At 44.2% G+C, this 21,664-nt stretch overlaps 1 protein-coding gene across 1 annotated transcript in view; it reads right to left on the bottom strand.

The window, feature by feature from the left end:
* PPP1R27 (protein phosphatase 1 regulatory subunit 27) overlaps nucleotides 1-21,664 on the bottom strand; it is a 275,527-nt gene that overhangs the window by 175,496 nt on the left and 78,367 nt on the right. The window lies entirely within an intron of this gene.

The following is a 21,664-nucleotide window of genomic DNA, read 5'->3' as shown; positions in this document are numbered from 1 at the left end:
CCAATCTGGGGGTGGAGGTACTAAGAAAATGATGGTGTAGTTAAGAGACCCTGCAGGACTGCTGTTGCAAAACCTGCTCTGGATCTGGAGTATAAGGGTAAATTGCAATGCTTGGCAAAAGTATGCACGGAGCTCCATGTAGCAGCTTCTAAAATGTCCTTGGTAGCCACCCCTCTTAGGAAGGCTGTAGTGGTGGCTGTGGCTCTCGTGGAATGAGGCCTAATATTCACAGAAACAGTCTTTCCATGAAAGGAGTAGCAAAAGCGAATGCAATTTCCTATCCATTTTGAGATTGTCTGTTTGGAAATTGCTTTTCCTTGTGTCCCAGCAGCATAAGCTACAAACAGTTGGTCAGTCTTTCTGTAACTTTTAGTTCTGTCCAAATAGTAGCGTAATTGTCTGTGGATATCCCGAGTGTGTAGAAGTTTCTCCCCTTTATTTTGTGGATTTGGGAAGAATGTAGGCAAATGAATTGCTTGGTTCAAGGATACTCTAGATACCACCTTTGGCATAAAAGTTGGATTGGTTCTTAATGAAACTCTGTCCTGATGAAAAATAAGAAATGGCTGCACTGCCATTAAAGCTTGTAACTCAGATACTCTTCTTGCTGAAGTTATGGCCAGGAGGAATGCAGTTTTCCAGGATAGAAACTGTGGATCTGCCGATGCTGCTGGTTCAAATGGAGGAAGTGTTAGTTTTTCCAGCACAAAGTTGAGGTCCCAAGTAGGTAAAGGTGGTCTCCTTGGAGGATTGATGTTTTTAATTCCTCTGAGAAATTGTCTTAAGAGAGGATGCAAGTAGACAGGAGGATTCACATTGTATTCTGCTGAAATTGCTGAGGCATGTATTTTAATGGAAGAATAAGACAGGCCATTGTGGAACAATTCTGCTAGGTATTCCAGTATATGTGACATGTTCATCACTGTCACATCAAGGCCTTTTGTTGTGTTCCAAATGAGAAATCTTTTCCATTTTGCTGAGTATGCCTTCCTTGTGGAAGGGCGGTGAGCTTCCATAATAATGTCCTTTACCCTCTGGGATAAGTTGTCCTGGGAAGGGGTCATGGTATTCTCCAGGCAGTCAGCTGCAAGGTCTTTAGGTTGGGATGCAGGATCTTGTAATTGTTCTGCGTCAGAAGAAGAGGCCATAATGGGAGAGGCCATGGCTTCGTCTGTGACAAGCTCTTCAACAGTGGGTACCAATGCTGCCTTGGCCAGTCTGGAGCTATCAGGATCACTTTTGGCTGTTCTGCTCTGATCGTCAGTAAAACCTTGGACATTAATGGGATTGGTGGGAAAGCATAGACTTTTCGGGCTTTCCAGCTGAAAGAGAGAGTCCACCTTCCATGCTTGTGGATGGTATGTCCTGGTGCAAAAAATTTTCAGTTGATTGTGGGGTGAGGCGAACAGATCTATCTCGGGCCTTCCCCATGTCAGTGTTATGAGTAAGAAGATGTCTGGGTGCAGCATCCATTCATGTGCATCCATGGTAGTTCTGCTTAAGCTGTCTGCCAGTGTATTGTCTTTCCCTGGCACGAACTGGGCCTGTAGTTGTATATTGTGTTTCAAACAAAGATCCCATAGATTCATAGCCAGTCTGCATAGAGGGTAGGAGTGAGTGCCTCCTTGCTTGTTTATGTACCACATAACTGTGGTGTTGTCTGTCCTTATTAGCAGGTGGCCTTGCTGAAGGAAAGGTTTGAAAGCCTCGATTGCATGCATCACTGCCAGCATTTCCTTTTGGTTTATGTGCATTTGCAGTTGCCCTTGAGACCATAGTCCTTGGATACATTTGTCCTCCATGTGTGCTCCCCAACCTCTGTCTGAAGCGTCCGTGGTGATGGTTTGGTTTGCTTTTGGTATGATGAAAGGCAACCCTCTGTTGGTCTGGCAGGCTTGAGCCCACCACAGGAATTCCTTTTGAAGGCAAGGTATGATTGGAATCAGAGTTTCTAAGCTGTGACTGTGCTGAGTCCATACACTCCTTAGGTACTATTGCAATCTTCTCATATGCAGCCTGGCTTGTGGAATTAGTATTATGCAGGATGCCATGAAACCCAGGGCCTGCAGGATTTTCCTTGCAGTTAGCTGAGTTTGTCTTGTCAGATTCTTGGAGTAATCTGGAAGTTGTTTCTGCTTTTCTTCTGTGAGAAAGGCCATTTGGGTGGTTGTATCTAGATCTGCACCCAAGAAGGTTATCCTTTGGGATGGTACAAGTCTTGATTTTTGGATGTTGACTGTGTATCCCAAGGCCTGTAATAGCTTGATGGCATAGTCCAAGTCCTTTAACAAATGTCTTGCTGTCCGCTTGTATCAGGCAGTCGTCCAGATATGAGTAGATTTGAATCCCCTGAAGTCTGCAGTGTGCAATTACTGATGCCAGGCATTTCATGAATACTCTGGGCGCAGTAGATAAGCCAAAGGGCAATGCTGAGAATTGATAATGCTCTGATCCTGCAAGAAATCTGAGGTGTCTTCTGCAACTTTGTCGAATGGGGACATGCAGGTATGCCTCCTTGAGATCTAGAGCCACCAGCCAAGACTCCTTGCCCAGCATGGGAAGAAGCTGCTGTAGGGTCAGCATCTTGAATTTCGGCACAATGAGGTAAGTGTTCAATGCGGACAGATCGAGAATAGGCCTCCATTGATTTTCTTTCCTTGGAACAAGGAATAGCCTTAAATAAAAACCTTGGCCTTGTTCTTGGAGAGGCACCTTCTCTATGGCTTTCATTTGTAGTAATTTGGTGATTTGCTTCAAAGCCTCCACCCTCTGATTTGGTGGCAGGTCTGGCATTCCTTTTCTTTTTGGCAATGTGTGGAAATGGAACCTGTAGCCTTTGTCTATTATTTGCAGTGTCCATGAGTCCCTTGTAACGCCAATTTTCTGAAAATAAAGAAAGCTTTCCGCCCAATGGTGCTTCTAATTGAGCCCTGGTTGGCGGAGTCAAAAATAAGTCATTGTGCTTGTCCTGGTGTTGCAGATGTTGTTGCTGTTCCTGCACTACCTCTCTGGTTTTGTGGCTGCCACTGATGGCCTCTGTAGTGGCCTCTAGCTTGCCCCTCTACCTCTGGTACGCCTGTTCCTGCCTCTCTGTGATCTGAGTCCGGAAAGGACCAATTCTTAGTAGGCCAATTTCTGCTGAATCTCGGTGGTTGTACCTGCAGAAAGTCCTTGACTGCACAGATTTTGCCTTTTCTTCAAACTTCTTTAAGACCTCCTGGGCTGTGGAACCAAATAATTTTTGTTTTTCCATTGGAGCATCCAGCAGCTTAGCTTTAACATGATCCGGTAGAGATTGTTCCTTCAACCAGGCATGTCTTCGTATAACTGCCCCTGTCATTGCTGACCTACATGAAGCTTCCAGTGCATCATAACCACATTGCAATTGCTAACCTGCTGTGAGTTATGTACCAGATCCTGAAGTGATTTACGGTCAAGGGGCTCAGAGGAGGAAAGTTTCTTATACAATTCATCTAACAAATACTCTTGGTACTGAATCATATGGAATTGACAATTTAATGCCCTCATAGAAAGAGTTGCAGAAGTATAAACTTTCTTTCCCCATCGCTCTAAAGCTCTAGATTCCCTTTCAGAAGGTAAAGGATTTTTAGCAGTGGCAGCTGCCACCCCTTTTGGGCCCTGAGAAATGGTTTCTGGGTCTGCAGTGTGGGCCTTGTACAGGTAAAAATGAGAATCCAGGACCCTGTAGTACCTATCAGGTTTGGCAGGAGCCGGAGGGAGAGAATCAGGGGCTGTACTAGCATCAGAGTACACATCATCAATAACATTCAAAACAGGAGGAATAGCCAAAGGCCTATGCTGAGGTAAATGCAAAAAGGTCCTTAATCTTTTTCTGGAGTCAGAAAATTCCTGGCCCTGCCATTGGATATGTTCTCTCATAGAATGCAGTGTCTCACCAAAAGAAAACTCTTCAGGAGGGGAGGCCGAAGGAATAGATTCTTCAGCATCAGAATCCTCATAAGCCGAATAAGCCTCCTGCTGGTGCTCTGACAACACAGATTCATCCGTAGACTCATCTGAAGAGTGGGGGTCAGAGGGCTCAACCCTGGGCCTTTTTTCTGGAAGTGGGAGAGAGCCCCTGTCCGGGTGAGGTTGAGAACCTCTAATTAAGGAGATAAGATCCTCTGCTAGGCTGAGAATTTGAGTGCTGGTAGAAGGCCCCTGAGAGGTAGACCTGGGAGGCAAAGCTTTGGCAAGTTTGGCAGCTTTAGCCCTAGAGAAGGCCTTAATGGACATGGATGCAGGGGGTCTGGCTGCACCACGTGCAGGGGTGGACTTATCTAAAGGAATGGTGTCGGACATGTCTTGGACACCAGTTTCCGAAGGTAGCTCAATAACCGACTCGGCCGGAGCCTCCGAGGCAGAGATAGTCAGTTGTAAGGTTTCAGCAACAGGAAGCACTGAGGACTCGGTTTCAGCCGAAACCGAGACACTTGCGGTAGGCCTGACCGAGGTTTCAGCCGAAACCGCGGGCCGCGAGGGTCGGTCCTTGTCCTTCCGTTTAACTACATATGAAGTCGGAGTCTCCGATGGCATTTTATATGCAAAACTAGCCCCAAAATATTCCTCTGCAAACTCCAACCGACGCCTAAGCGTTCGTCGGTTGAAGGAAGCACAGGCAGAGCAGGCCGAGACGTCGTGGTCCGGGCCTAAGCAAGGGAGGCAGTAAGAATGGAAATCCTTATGAGGTATTTGTTTCCCACAAGTTAAACAATTATTTACTTTATCTGACATCGGCTGAGGCAAGAAAGAGTCCCCAACGGGGTACTTTTTCAAAGTCTTCGGTAGCTGAATCAAAGAAGCTGGCCGACCGGCACTTGCGAACTGCTTCTGCTTCGGGCACCGCATGGCAAGAAAGACTGAGGAAGATGGCATCGGCTGATGCTTTTATACCCCAGACGCTCTGACGTCGGGGAAAGTGCGACATCAGCCGAGGCAGACCCAGACTTTGGAATCCGGCCGACCGAAGGGCTGCCTGAGGCAGGACAACCCATATGTTATGACTGCAGATGCATCCTTGAAGGACATCCTGTAAGAAATCCTTCACCGTTTGCATAGATTTTGCCTTATCCTCCATTTTCTTTAATACCTCTTCTGCCTTAACTCCAAACACATCCTGTTGCAAAGGTGCATCCAATAATTTTGCCTTAACATGATCTGGTAACATACGTACTTGTAACCAAGCATGTCTGCTAATGACAGAGCCTGTAACTGCTGCTCTGCAGAAGGCCTCTAGAGAATCAAAACCACATTGCAAAGTATGCTTTCTCACTTGTTCAGCTGCATGCAATAAATCCTGCATTTGTTTAAAATTAGGAGGATCTGTTTCTGGAAGCATTTTTTGTTTCAACTGAGACAGTAAAAATTGCTGATATTTTAGCATGTGAAACTGGCAATTTAAGGCTCTCATTGCTAAAGTTGCAGACATATATACTTTCTTTCCCCATCTGTCTAATGCTCTGGAATCGGTCAGAAGGAACTGGATTCTTGGCTGATGAGGCCTTAACTCCTTTGGGTCCCTGAGAAATAGTTTCAGGGTCAGCTACAGGGCTTTTATACAGAGATTTATGCGAGTCAGGGACTCTGTAGTATCTGTCAGGTTTAACAGGGGCTGGAGGTAAGGAATCAGGATTTAAGCTGGATTCAGTATACACATCATCTACAATATCGAACACTGGCAGAATAGCAAGGGGTCTGTGTTGAGGTAATAAAAGGAAGTCTGAGCCTTTTCTTGGATTCTGAGTAATCCTGGCCTTCCCAGTGGAAATGCTCCCTCATGGTATGTAGGGTTTCCCCAAAGGAGTAGTCCTCAGGTGGTGAGGCTGATGGAATTGATTTCTCAGCATCAGAATCCTCATAAGGGGGTAAACAGTATCCTAGGTCTGAGGATGAATCAGAAGAGATGGACACCTGGTTGGATGAGTCATAGTCTGCATCCTGTCTAGGCCTTTTATCAGGAGGGGGATGGGACCCCCTGATCAGAGTGATTAGGTCTTCGGCCATTTTGAGCATTTGTTTCTTAGGCATGGAGGCCTGTCCTGGAGAATGCTGTATTAGTTTTTTTGACATTAAAGGAGGCTTAGACTTGGCTGAGGGTTTAATGCTTAAATGAGTAGGTCTGAAGACACCCTCTGTAGCTGTGGGTTGCTCAGCTACTCCGGATCCCTCTGAAAGGCTAGTCTCGGTAGGCTGAAGAGCTTGTGCATCTGAAGGCCCAGCCATCTCCATGTGCGAGTCAGAAGCAGCTTGTGATTCTACAGAATCGGTAGTAAGGGGCTGCGAAGGTGCCTCGCTGAAAACTGGAGAACCGGCGAAGGCCTAGAAGAGGTTTCGTCATCAGTTTTGGGCCTTGGATGCCTATATCCTTGTCTTTGCGCTTTTTGCGTATTCCGGTTGTCGGAAGTTCCGATGGCATGGTATAATTGAATTTTCTACCAAAATAATGTTGGGCAAAATCAAACAGACGTTTAACAGTGCGCTTGTTAAACCTAGCACAAAACCGACAACCAGTGACATCATGGTCAGGGCCTAGGCATGAGATACAATAGGAATGGAAATCCTTATGAGGTATTTGCTTCCCACAAGAAATACAGTTATTAACTTTTACTGACATTGGTCTGAGGCAAGAAAAAGTTTCCCCAATGGGGTACTTAGCTTTGTAGAAGACTTTGGTTCTGGATTCGGAATGAAAATCTGAGGAGACTGACGACCGGCACTTGCGAACTGCTTTTGCTTCGGGCACCGTGCGGCAAGAAAGACTGGAGAAAATGGCGTCGACTGCATCTTATATACTCCTGTCATACTGACTGCAAGATAACCCAAGTGTAATGACTGCAGCAGTGTAGCACTATGAAAATCTAACTAGTTTTATGACAGAAAAGACACAATATAAAAGTTTTATATGACCCGAGCCAGTAGAGCAACCTAGGATGCCTGTCCTTGTCTTTATCCTTGCGTTTTTTTATAAACTTGGGTCATCGGCTGTTCCGCCAGCATTGTATAATTAAATCTGTGGCCAAAGTAATGAAAGGCAAAATCGTACAGACGCTTAATAGTGCGTTGGTTAAATCTAGCACAAAACTGACAAGCAATTCCGTGGTCAGGGTCTAGGCAAGGAATACAGTAAGAGTGAAAATCCTTATGAGGTATTTGCTTCCCACAAGAAATACAATTGTTAACTTTTTCTGACATCGGTCTGGAGCAAGAAAAAAGTTTCCCCAATGGGGTACTTAGCTTTAATGAAGACTTCGGATCTGAAATTTGAATTTGAAAATCTCAGGAGTCAGCCGACCGGCACTTGCGAACTGCTTTTGCTTCGGGCACCGCGCGGCAAGAAAGACTGAAGAAAATGGCATCGGCTGCATCTTTTATACCCCTGGTGCACTGACGTCAGGAAAGAGGTGACAGCAACCAATACCAGATCCATTGAAGTGGGCAGGGACTGTGAAAGCACCTCTCTGAGTACCGGAACTGGCAACTAGCTTAACGGAAGCATTGTTGGCAGTTTTGGACCTGTGCGGTCTTGTCTTTATCCTTACATTTTTTCGGAAGATCAGTAGACTGATGGCTTACCGAAGCCATTTTGGAATACAGAGATAGAGAACAAAGGTATTTAGTGACAATAAGGGCACAACAACAAATAGTTCAGGCGTTGAACAAAGCACAAAACCGACAGCAAGGTACTTCGTGGTCTGGGCCTAAACAGGTGACGCAGTAAGAATGGAAATTTCAGTGTGGTATTTGCTTTCCACAGGCGAGACAATTGTTAACTTTTTCTGATATCTGTTAGCGCAAGAAAAAAGGATCCCCAATGGGGTACTTAGCTTTAGAAGACTTCAGGATGATTCAATTCAGAAATGAAAACTCAGGTAGTGGCTGACTGGCACTCATGCAAACTGCTTCAGGCTCCTCAGCAACAAAGACTGATGTAATGGCATTGGCTGCCTGTTTTTATACCCCAGATGACCTGATGTCAGTCCTGAAGTGACAGCAACAGACGCAGATATACCAAGTTGCTGGTATTCGTGGCCGACTGAGGGCTACCTGCAGGTAGACAACCCAAGTGTGATGAATGCAACAGTGGAACACGAAAAACATTGTTCAATCTAACTGAGGAAAGGTCCACAAGTAAGGTTTCCTGAAAAATGCAGGCCTAGGTGCCACTGAGGAGCTAGTTTTTTTTTTTTAATTTCAACCTTAAGATTCAAAGGTGAAGGGCACTGTTTTACTAGGCATAGCAGCAAAGACCCTTTAATGAAAAGGCCACCTGCTGAGAGCGTCAAAGGCATAATGAACTGCTAAAGGGCCAAAAAGGGAGTCCTTTGAGGTGGCAAGTGGCACTGCCAGATAATTATATTTTTACTGAGGCAAAAGGGTGGCATTGCCTGAATAGCACTGCCTGGTATTCAAGGACCTTTGCTTCTGGCTGGTGAGATGACAGGTTCACCCCACAGTGAAAATCTAACACTCAGGTGCCGTGCCCCCCCAAGTGATTGTTTCCTTTCATACACAGGTTATTTGGCCATCCAGGGAATGCCATGGCTGCCTGGATCAATGTGTGTGGTAAAACAGGATGAGTTCACCCCAATCAATAGGACAGGTGTTCCACACCAGTGGTCAACCAGTCACTGGTTAGATCAGACCATAAACTAATCACTCTGGATGTCCACACCTCACCACCACCCCCAACTAAGGAAATCACAGTAAAAAAAATGTTTCTAAAGCAAACTTCACCTTACTTGAGAGGTGGTAAGTTTCACAGCCCCCACGCTAAAGGATAACGCTGCCCAAGATGCAGAAACCTTTACAAATGAACTATGAGCACCTATAGGGATGCATGTGCCATCCCTAGCAAAACCAAGACTCACTCCTCTAAGAGGAAGGAAACCAGTTTGGTGGACCCCTGCAATAAACAGGCTATACAATAGGAGGTAACTAGTTCAGAAAAAAAGCAAATCCCAAGAAGGAAAGACATCCCTGATCAGTATCAGTAAGAAACTGAGGTCCCTCATGAAATCATCCAAGGCCAACTTTGAAAGAAAAATAGCCAAGGATTCAAAAGAACCACAAAGCCTTCTTTAGTTATGTTAAGAATCTAAGTGGCAACTCACAGATATGTAAGAAGAAACACCACGGAGAGCAGGATGCAGCCAAATAATCCTTTGAAAACTTTATTGTCGATGCCAAATAAACCGTAATGAATCAAGCGCTTTCGCCTGATAAATATCAGGCTTTATCAAGATACTTATACGAAGGATATGAAGTGCCTTAAATAGCACACATTGCCGCCCTAATTGATTACTTAACAGAAAAATCTAAAAACATTGCATTGAATTAATACAAATTAGTCATCCAAAGACTAAACAAATGTACAATTAATTCTATTACATTATCTATAATGCAATTTTTGTTTGTGCATACCACTCTGTGCCAACTACTTAATTTTGTGTGGACTGTCTAAAAATCTAAAACATCAAGAAATGTATTGCTATAATTACATACCAAAGTGTAAAAAACTGCCTTCACTTTTTTTTACACTTTGGTATGTAATTATAGCAATACATTTCTTGATGTTTTAGATTTTTACAGTCCACGCAAAATTAAGTAGTTAGCACAGAGTGGTATGCACAAACAAAAATTGCATTATAGATAATGTAACAGAATTAATTGTACATTTGTTTAGTCTTTGGATGACTAATTTGTATTAATTCAATGCAATGTTTTTAGATTTTTCTGTTAAGTAATCAATTAGGGGCGGGCAATTAGTGTGCTATTTAAGGCACGTCATATCCTTCGTATAAGTATCTTGATAAAGCCTGATATTTATCAGGCGAAAGCGCTTGATTCATTACGGTTTATTTGGCATCGGCAGTTTTCAAAGGATTATTTGGCTGCATCTGCTCTCCGTGGTGTTTCTTCTTAGACTTTTGGGACCTACTTCGTGTTTTTGAAGTCACAGATATGTAATGAACTAGTGCAAAATAGCACAAAATATACTGAACCTACTGATATTGCCAAACCCTGGCAGATAGTTTCAGTGCAAACTTCAGCCCCATCTCACCTCCAAAAGGGCCCACAAAGTACAGTTGTGTACACTTACCATAAATGTAGATGGAGTGTATTCACTGTTGCAGTCATTACATTTGGGTAATCTGCTGACAGGTTGCCCTCAGTCGGCCTGAATTCCAAAGTCTTGGGTCCTGCGTCGGTTGTGGTCTCCTTCCATGACGTCAGGTCATCAGGGGTATAAAACAAGCAGCCAACGCCATTTTCTTAGTTTTTCTTGCCCCAGATGTCAGGTGCCCCCCAAAAAGGTAGCCAAAAAAAAAAATATATATATATATATATATATATATATATATATATATATATATATATATATACACACACATACATACATACATAAATATAAACTTTACCTTCACCTACAAGCAAATACACCACATAGGTTGTAGAAGATAGAGAAGGAAAGAAACTCCAGAATGAAAGGGGGATGGTGGGCGGGTAACCTGGACTGTAACAGTAAATACACTCGAACATCTACATTTATGGCAAGTGTACACAACTGTACTATGTTCTTCGTGTTTCACTGTTGCAGTCATTACATTTGGGTATAATCCCAAAGCTATGGTTGGGAGGCTGGAGCTAAACAGCATTAGGTGCGGCTATAAGGCCCTGCAGAACTGCAGTGGCAAAGCCTGCACTGGACTTAGGCAAATGATAATGCTTTGTAAAGGTGTGAAAAGAACTCCAAGTAGCTGCCTCTAGAATGTCTGGTTGGTAGTCCTCTGAGAAAGGCTGCTGAAGTAGGTGCAGCTCTGATGGAATGAGACCCAATGCCCTTAGGCACAGGTTTACCATGGTGTAAGTAGCAGAAACGAATGCAGTGGCTTATCCACTTTGAAATAGTCTGCTTTGAAATAGCCTTTCCTTCTGATCCTGCAGCATATGTCACTAGTAATTGTTCAGTTTTTATTAGAGTTTTAGTCCTGCTCTAGTAGAATCTTAGCGGTGTACTTCCAAGGAATGCAAAATTCTCTCCCCCTTGTTTTGCGGATTTGTATAAAAGGTTGGCAGATGAATAGCTTGTTTAAGGGCCACACTGGAAACCACCTAAGGTATAAATGTTGGATTTGTCCTCAGGCATTCTGTCTGGGTAAAATATGATAAAAGGCTCCACAGCCATGAGGGCCTGTAGATCTGAAATGCTTCTTGCTGAAGTAATTGCTAGTAGCAGAGCGGTTTTCCATGATAAAAACTTTATATCAGCAGTAGCAGCTGGTTCAAATGGAGGCAGCGTGAGCTTTTCCAACACATAATTGAGGTCCCATGCAGGAATTGGTGATCTTCTAGGAGGCCTTAAATTTTTGGCTCCTCTAAGATACTGCTTTAGTAAAGGATGAGAAAAGATTGGTGGGCTCTATTGTAATGAGCCGAAACGGCAGAAGCATGGATTTTAATTGATGAGAAAGATAGGCCTTTGTCAAGCATCTCAGTCAAGTATTGTAATACCCGAGGAATATGTGGTTCTGCTGTTATCAGTTCCTTGTGCTTGATTCCAAGCACAGAATCTCTTCCATTTATCAGCATAAGGTTTTCTAGTACTAGGCCTTCTGGCTTCCAAAAGGACATCCATCACAGCTTTACTGAGAGGTGTTTGTATAACTACATGATCAGCCATGCTGCCAGGTTCAGTGTCTGGAGTTGATTGTGCAGGATCGGACTGTTTTGCTGGGACAGTAGTTGAGGTCTTTGAGGTACGGTCCAAGCTGGGTATTGAGACAAGTTCCTTAGGATTGGGTACCAATATTGATGGGGCAATTAGTATCATCTTTGGCTTCTCGTCTGACTTTTAGGAGGACCTTGAGAAGTAGAGGCAGTGGAGGAAAGGCGTAAACTGATAGGTTTGTCCATTTTCCATGCTTGTCTGTGATAAGTCCTTGTGCAGAATCTTTTCAATTGATAATTCTGAGGGGAGGCAAATAGATCTATGTCTGGGTTCCCCCATTTCCTTGTTATGCTGTAGACTTGTGAATCTAGTTTCCACTCATGAGGATTTATAAGAATTCTGCATAAATCGTCTTCCAGAGTATTTTGCCTTCCTGGCAGGAATTGAGCTTGAAGATGTATTTGGTAAGTCAAAGCTGTGTCCCACAGTGACAAGGCTAATCTGCAAAGGGGGTATGAATGCATGCCTCCCTGCTTGTTTATATACCACAAGACCATGGTGTCAGTCTATCAGTAGTTATCCTGGGTGAAGTAGGTCCTTGAAGGCTATCAGGGCATTTTGAACAGCTAGCATCACTTTTTGGTTGATATGTAGATGCATTTGTTTTGGGGTCCATATGCCCTGAATGCATCTTCCCGCCATGTGGGCCACCAAGGCATAATCTGATGCATCTGTTAAGGTTTGTCTGACAGGGGGGTAGAGTGAAGGCCCGTCCCATGTTTTGGTGACATGCCTTTGCCCACCATAAACTCCTATTGCAGGCAGAGAATGAGAGCAATCACTGTTTCCAGACAGAGCAATCAGTTGTTTCCAGACTGTGACAATGTTGACTCCATAAACTTTTTAGGTACCATTGAAGCTTCCTCATATGCAGTCTTGCATATGTAATCAGTAGGATGCCATGAAGTCCAAAGCCTGCAGAATTAGTCTTGCAGATAACTGGGTTTTTGTTGCCAGCAGTTTGAACTAAGTAGTGATTTGACTTTACTTGTCTGGCGTGAGGTAAGCCATCTGGGCAGTTGTATTCAAGCTTGCACCCAGGAATGTTATCTTTTGAGAGGGTACCAGTTGTGATTTCTTTTTGTTTATTGTGTACCCTAGGCATGTTAGAAGCCTTTTCACAAACGCAAGGTGTTGAAGAATATCCTTGTTCTCGGCTTGAATGAGACAGTCATCCAAGTAAGGATATATTTGAATACTTCTTTGTCTGCAAAATAGAATTACTGGTGCCAGGCACTTTGTAAAGACCCTGGGCACAGTATATAAGCCAAAGGGCAGTGCAGAGAATTGGTAATGCATTAAGCCAGCCTTGAATCTGAGGTATCTTCTGCACGATTGTCTTACTGGGATATGCAGGTATGCCTCTTGGGTCTAATGTCACCAGCCAAGCATTCTTGCCCTGCATGGGCAGAAGCTGCTGCAAAGTCAGCATTTAAAATTTTGGAAAGTCCAGGCATGTGTTAAAAATTGATAAATCCAGTATTGGCCGCCACTCCTTGTCCTTTCTGGGTACCAAAAACAGTAGAGTAAAAACCTTGTCCTTTTTTTCCATTCTGATACTGGCTGAATATCCATGAGGGATGTAACCTATTTGCGCCTCTGCCCATTGATTTTTTTTGGCAGATCTGGCCAACCATTTGCCATTGGCAGAGAATGGAAATAGAATCTGTATCCCTGTGATACTATGTTTAGCACCTACTTATCCTGGGTTATTAACTGCCAATTTTGAGCAAAAAGTGCTAATTTTCCCCCTAAAGATGATGCCAAAAGATAAGTGCTTGGTGAAGGCAGAGGGAAGTCATTGGGACTGTTTTCTGTAGGTTTGTGCTTGATCTCCTCCAAATTTGGAGGTAGAAGCACCCCATTGCTTTGATCTGTATAAATCTTGTGCCTGGTATCTGGAATCCTTAGGGCATCTGGATTTGCCCCTTTGAGCTCTGACACATGAAAGGACCAATTTTTTGTAGGCCAGTGTCTACTGAATCTTGGTGGCTGCACTTGTAAGTAATCTTTTACAGTTTGCATAGACTTAGCTTTGTCTTCCATTTTCTTTAAAACCTCTTCTGCCTTAATACCAAAAAGAGTATCATGCTGTAAAGGTGCATCTAGTAATTTAACTTTAACATGATCAGGCAAATTTTGTTCCTTTAACCAGGCATGCCTCCTAATCACAGATCCAGTAACTGCAGCCCTGCAGGAGGCCACTAAAGAATCAAAACCACATTGCAAAGTATGCTTTCCAACTTGTTCAGCTGCATGCAATAATTCCTGCAATTCTTTGCTTTCTGCACATTCAGAAATTAACATTTTCTGTTTCAGCAATCCCATAACATGTTGTTGATACTTGAGCATATGAAACTGGCAGTTTAAGGCCCTAACTGCCAAGGTTGCAGATGTATAAACCTTTTTCCATCTATCCAGTGCCCTTGAATCTCTGTCAGCAGGAGAAGGATTTTTTGCTGTTGAGGCCTTAACTCCCTTTGGACCCTGTGAAATAGTTTCAGGATCAGCAGCAGGGTTTCTAAATAAAATTTTGTGAGAGTTAGGGACCCTGTAATATCTGTCAGGCTTGCTGGGAGCCGGAGGTACGGAATCAGGGGTCAAGCTCGACTCCGAAAACACATCATCCACAATGTCTAAAACGGGGTATGGCTAATGGCCTGTTCTAAGGGAACTCAAACGCGAATATTTGAGTCGGCCGACCGGCACTTGCAAAATGCTTCTGCTTCGGGCACCGTGCGGTGAGAAAAATAAGAAAATGACGTTGGCTGCTTGTTTTATACCCCTGATGTCATGGAAGAGGAGACAGCAACCAACACAGGACCTAAAACTTTGAAATTCAGGCCGACTGAGGGCAACCTGCTAGCAGATTACCCAAATGTAATGACTGCAACAGTGAAACATGAAGAACATCAATATTGGAAAAGTGTAATGTCCCAAAAATCACAGACGGACAGGTGAACACAGCCCTTTCAAAAGCCAAAAAAACAGTGTCAATGGGACCAGATGGGTGTCCCAGGCTGCGTCTTGCATGAACTACAGAACGAACTAACCCCCCACCTAAACACGCTGTTCAACCTCAGCCTCTCCACAGGCTACGTGCCCATAGAATGGTACACAGCAATGGTTATTCCTCTTCACAAAGGAGGGGTCACAACTGACCCTGGTAACTATCACCCCATAAGCCTGACTAGCCTGGTCTGCAAGGCTATGGAGCGCATCATCATGGAACTCGTTAAAGATATTGGGAACCTCCAAACACTTGACGTGACCCAGTTCGGCTTTAAGGGCAGATCATGCCTACTAAACCTGGTTGACTTCTTCAAAATAGTCACCAAGGCCACAGACGAGGGAAAGGTGGTTCACACAGCCTACCTTGACCTCGCCAAGGCTTTTGACACCATTCCCCACTCTGGTATTACAGAAAAACTCACCAGCCTGAACATAAACCCCTACATCACAAGATGGGTTGGCCAACTGGCTTAGACAGGACTCACACGGTAAGAATAGTGGGCTCCAGGTCAGACTCAAAACCAGTCACAAGTGGTGTCCTGCAAGGCTCGGTCCTGGGACCCCTACTGTTCGGCATATACTTCTCAGAAGTACAGACAAACACAGGACTATGGCTAACCAAGTTCGCAGATGACTGCAAACTGGGAGCCATAATTGAGACTCCGGCAGACATGGACATCCTCCAAAAGGGCCTTACTGAGATGGACACCTGGTGTCAAAGTGATGGCCTCAAGCTAAATGCCAAAAAATGCATAGTCATCCCGTTTGGGAAAAACAAAACACCCATGAATCATCACATAGGTGGCAGCCCCCTTAATACATAAGAGGTAATAAGAGATCTGGGGACCCAGGTAGATAGTAATCTCATCTTTGACAATCATATTGCCAAAGTAGTTAGGAAATCCTTCTATGTGGCCCATCTAATTACTAAAAGGTTCGCATCTAGAAATATAAAGTGGTTATAGTGCCCCTCTACTAGTCAATCATTAGACCCATCAGAGTACAATGCCCCATTTGGGTTGTACCTCAAAACACTTGCAACAGCTGGAAAGACCACAAAAGTACCACACCAAGAGGATTACTGGTCTCAAACATATGTCCTATGCAGCCCGACTGAAAAACTCTGGCTGTACTCAGTGGCATATCACTTACTCAGAGGTGATCTCTGCCTGACTTACAAAGCCATGTCCAACTCAGAATTGATGTACATGCTCCACCTAAAGAAATCCAAGTCACTGCAAGCCATGTGCTGTAGTGAGCTAAACCTCACAACAATAAATAGAACACGCTGGAGGGACAGATTCCTGTCACAGAGACTCCCCATGCTTTGGAACAAAATTCCAAATTACATCAGGCGGAGCCCCTCACTAACACTCCAAGAGAAACCTTGATGTGTGGATGGTAAAGTACAGTTATGTACACTTACCATAAATGTAGATGCTAGAGTGTATTCACTGTTGCAGTCATTACATTTGGGTAATCCTGCTGGCAGGTTGCCCTCAGTCGGCCCGATTTCCAAAGTCTTGGGTCCTGAATCGACTGTCGTCGCCCCTTCCCTGATGTCAGGTTGTCAGGGGTATAAAAGCAGCAGCCAATGCCATTTTCTTTAGTTTTTCTTGCCCCAGATGTCAGGTGCCCCCTAAAAGGGTAGTCAAAATTTATATGTATATATAGAATTACATGCAGCAATATAAACTACCTTCATCTACAAGCAAATACTCCACATAGGTTGTATAATCAGAGAAGGAAAGATAGGATCCATCAGAAGAAAAGTGGGATGGTGGTTGGGTAACCTGGACCACAACAGTGAATATACTTGAACATCTACATTTATGGTAAGTGTACACAACTGTACTATGTTCTTCGTGTCACTGTTGCAGTCATTACATTTGGGTAGATTCCCAAAGCTATGGTTGGGAGGCTGGAGCTAAACAGCATTAGGAGCGGCTATGAGACCCTGCAGAACTGCAGTGGCAAAGCCTGCCCTGGATTTAGAGTGGCAGATGATAATGCTTTGTAAAGGTGTGCACTGAACTCCAAGTAGCTGCCTCTAAAATGTCCTTGGTTGGTACTCCCCTGAGAAAGGCTGCTGAAGTGGCTGCAGCTCTGGTGGAATGTGGTCTAATGCCCTTAGGCACTGGCTTGCCATGGTATAAGTAGCAGAAATGAATGCAGTGGCCTATCCACTTTAAAATAGTCTGCTTTGATATTTCCTTGTGATCCTGCAGCATACGCCACTAGTAATTGCTCTGTCTTTCAGAAAACGTTGGTTCTGTCCACATAGAATCTAAGCTGTGTACGTCCAAAGAATGCAGAAATCCTTCCCCCTTGTTGTGTGGATTTAGATAAAACATTGGCAGACGAATGGTTTGGTTAAGAGCCACACTGGACACCACTTTAGGCATAAATGTTGGGTTTGTCCTCAGGGAGACCCAAATGGATAAAAAATGACAAAAGGTTCCACAGCCATGAGTGCCTGTAGCTCTGAAACTCGTCTTGCAAAACTTATTGCTAGGAGCAGAGCTGTTTTCCAAGATAAAAACTTTATATCAGCAGTAGCAGCTGGCTCAAAAGGAGGCAGGGTGAGTTTTTCCAAGACGTAATTGAGGTCCCATGCAGGCATTGGTAATCTCCTTGGAGGCCTTAAATTTTTGGCTCCTCTGAGATACTGTTTTAATAAGGGATGAGAAAAGATTGGTGGCTCTGCATTGTAATGGTCTGAAATGGCAGAGGCATGAATTTTAATGGATGAAAAAGATAGGCCTTTGTCCAGCATCTCAGAAATCCGAGGAATATTTGGCACAGCTGTATCTGTTCCTTGTGCCTGGTTCCAGGCACACAATCTCTTCCATTTTCCAGCATAAGATTTTCTAGTACTAGGCCTTCTGGCTTCCAAAATGACATCCATCACAGCTTTGCCGAGAAGTGTATTTTGTATGGCTACATTATTCACCATGCTGCCAGGTTTAAAGTTCTGAGCTGGCTGTGCAGGACCCGATTGTTTTGCTGGGATAGTAGATGCGGTAGTTGAGGTAAGGTCCAAGCTGGGCATTGAGACAAGCGCCTTAATATTGGGTACCAGTGCTGGCGGGGCCAATCCGGTGCAATCAGTATCATCTTTGGTTTCTCCTGTCTGACGTTTAGGAGTACCTTGGGGAGGACAGGCAGAGGGGGAAAGACATATACGGATAGGTTTTTCCAGCTGAAGGATAGGGCGTCCACTTTCCATGTTTGTCTGTGATAAATCCTTGTGCAGAATCTCTTTAGTTGGTAGTTGTGAGGGGAGGCAAATAGATCTATGTTCAGGCATCCCCATTTCCTTGTTATCATGCTAAAGACTTGTGGATCCAGCTGCCACTCGTGGGGATCCATGAGGTTTCTGCTTAGTTCATCTGCAAGAGTACTTTTCCTTCCTGGCAGGAATTGTGCCTGCAGATGTACTTGGTAAGTCAATGCTGTGTCCCACAAAGTCATGGCTAGTCTGCAAAGGGGTTAAAAATGTGTGCCCCCCTGCTTGTTTACATACTACATGACCGTGGTGTTGTCTGACCATCAGTAGTTATCCTGGATGAAGTAGGTCCTTGAAGGCTGTCAGGGCATTTTGAACAGCTAGCATCTCTTTTTGATTGATATGTAGATGCATTTGGTTTGAGGTCCATGTTCCCTGAAAGCATCTTCCTGCCACGTGGGCCCCTCAGGCATAATATGATGCATCCGTTGCTAGTGTCTCCCTGGCTGGGGTAATGTGAATGGCTGCCCCTTGTTTTGGTGACCATTCTTTGCCCACCATCGAAACTCCTGTTGCAGGCAGGGAATGAGAGTAATTATGGTTTCCAGGCTGTGGCAATGTTGAGTCCAAACACTTTTTAGGTACCACTGAAGTTTCCTCATATGCAGACTTGCATATGGAATTAATAGGATGCAGGATGCCATGAAGCCCAAAGCCTGCAGAATTTTTCTTGCAGATAACTGGGCTTTTGTTGCTAAGATTTTGAAATAGGTAGTCAGTTGCCTTTGGCGTGAGAAGCCATCTGGGCAGTTGTATTTAAGCTTGCACCCAGGATTATCATCTCTTGAGGGTACTAGTTTTGATTTGTCGTTGACTGTGCACCCTAGGCATGTTAGAAGTGTTTTCACAAATGCCAGATGCTGTAGAAGGATGTCCTTGTTCTCTGATTGAATTAGACAATCGTCCAAGTAAGGGTATATTTGTATTCCTCTATGTCTGCAGAATGCAATTACTGGTGCCAAGCACTTTGTAAAGACCCTGGGCAGAGTAGATAAGCCAATGGGCAGTGCAGAGAATTGGGCCTTGAATCTGAGGTAACTTCTGCAGATTTGTCTGATTGGGACATGCAATTATGCCTCTTTTAGGTCTACAGTTACAAGCCAAGCGTTTTTGCCCAGCATGGGCAAAAGCTGCTGCAAAGTAAAATCAACATTTTGAATTTTGTTATATCCAGGTATGTGTTCAGAATCGATAGGTCCAGTGTTGGCCTCCAGGCCTTGTCCTTTCTGGGCACCAAGAACAGTCGAGTAAAATCCTTGCCCCCACTCTTGCTCTGGCACTTGTTGAATGGCCCTCATATCCATGAGGGATGAGACTTGTTTTTGTGCTTCTGCCCACTGATTTTTTTGGCAGATCTGGCCAGCAGTTTGCCTTTGGCAGGGTATGGAAATGGAACTTGTAGCCTTGTGACACGATATTTAGAACCCACTTGTCCTGGATTATAATGTGCCAATTTTCCCCCTAAGGGTGCTGCCAGGAAATAAGTGCTTGTTGCGGGCAGGGGGGGGGGGGGAGTCATTGGGACTGTTTCCTTTAAGGTTATGATTAGTCTTCTCCACTTTTGGAGGTAAATGCACCCCATTGCTTTGACCTGTATGAACCTTGTGCCTGGGATCTGCCTCTAGGGAGTCTGGGTCTGCCCCTTTGAAGTCTGACAGGAAAGGACCAATTCTTTGTTGGCCAGTGTCTTCTAAACCTAAGTGGTTGTACTTGTAAGAAATCTTTGACCATTTGCATAGATTTAGCCTTGTCCTCAATTTTAACATCTCTTCTGCCTTAACACCAAAGTATTATGCTGTAAAGGTGCATCTAATAATTTAACTTTAACAAGATCAGGCAGATTTTGCTCCTTTAACCAAGCATGCCTTCTAATTACAGAGCCTGTAACTGCGGCCCTGCAGGAGGCCTCTAAAGAATCAAAACCACATTGCAAAGTATGCTTTCCAACTTGTTCAGCTGCATGCAATATATCTTGCATTTCCTTGTTTTCTGCACATTCAGAGTTTAACAACATTTTCTGTTTAAGCAATGCCATGACATGTTGCTGATATTTGAGCATATGAAACTGACGGTTTAAGGCCCTAATAGCCAAGGTAGCAGAAGTGTAAAATTTTTTTTCCCCATCTGTCCAGTGCCCTAGAATCCCTGTCAGAAGGGGTAGAGTTTTTTGCAGCAGAAGCCTCAACTCCCTTGGGACCCTGAGAAATAGTTTCTGGGTCTGCAGCAGGGTTTTTAAAAAGGAATTTATGAGAGTCAGGAACTAATCTGTCAGGCTTAACAGGAGCTGGAGGGTAAGGAGACAGGGATAAGGCTAGACTCCGAAAACACATCTACAATGATGGCAAGTGGCTTGTGCTGAGTTAGTAACAGGAAATCCCTGAGCCTCTTTTTAGATTCTGAAAAATCTTGGCTCTCCCAGTGGAAATGCTCCCTTCATGGTATGTAAGGTTTCCCTAAAGGAATAGTCCTCAGAAGGAGAAGCTGAAGGTATGGATTTCTTCAGCATGAAAATCCTCATGGGGGAAAAGAATATTCCTGATCAGAAGAGGAATCAGAAGAAACCTGAAGATTCATAGTCAGTCTCCTGCCTAGGCCTCTTATCAGGAGGGGGATGGGAACCCCTGATCAAGGTAATCAAGTCTTCGGCCATTTTGAGCATCTGTTTTTTGGGCATGGAGGCTTGTCCACGTGGCTCTTGAGCTTGCTGCTTTGCCTTTGAAGTCAATTTAATGTATAGATGTTTGGGTCTGAATACACCCTCAGAAGCAGGTGCCTGCTCAGCAGCTCCGGACCCAACTGAAGGGATTAGCATCCAAGGCTAGAATACCTTGAGTTTCCAGTGGCATGGCTGACTCCACATGGGAGTCGGTAGCAGCCTGCGACTCTAAAGTAGCGGTCATTAAGGGCTGTGAAAGCAACTCACTGACAACCAGCGAACCAGTGACTGGCTTAGGAGAAGCTTCAGTTTTGGGCCTCGGCGGACTTTTTTTCTTTGCGTTTTTTGTGAACTCCGGTAGTCGGTTGGCTTTCCGAAGACACTTTGGATAATTAAACCTGCGTCCAAAGTAGCTCAAATCAAAATCATACCAACACTTAATAGTGCGTTGGTTAAATCTAGCACAAAACTGGCAACCCAGAAAGTTATGATCGGGGCCTAGGCAAGGAATACAGTAAGAATGAAAGCAGTTATGAGGTATTTGCTTCCCACAAGAAATACAATTAACTTTTTCTGACATTGGTTCTGGAGCAAGAAGAGAAAGTTTCCCCAATGAGGTACTTAGCTTTATAGAAAACTTCGGATCTGAAATTCGAACTTGAAGAATCTCGGCACTTGGACTGCTTCTGCTTTGGGCACCGCGCGGCAAGAAAGACTAAAGAAAATGGCATTGGCTGCTTCTTTTATACCCCTGATGACCTGACCTCAGGGAAGGGGCGACGATAGCCGATGCAGGACCCAAGACTTTGGAATTCAGGCAGACTGAGGGCAACCTGCCAGCAGGATTACCCAAATGTAATAACTGCAACAGTGAAACACGAAGATCATCAGAAAATACACCCTGGGATCACTTCATTGGCTCTGCTTGACAGAGGATCAGTTAATTAAACAATGGGGC

Source organism: Protopterus annectens, chromosome 4.part0, assembly GCF_019279795.1.
Source record: "Protopterus annectens isolate FY-2018-M chromosome 4.part0, PAN1.0, whole genome shotgun sequence".
Classification (NCBI taxonomy): Eukaryota; Metazoa; Chordata; order Ceratodontiformes; family Protopteridae; genus Protopterus; species Protopterus annectens.
The sequence above is the reverse complement of the archived record's forward strand: the minus strand, read 5'-3'. Positions and strand labels throughout refer to the sequence as shown.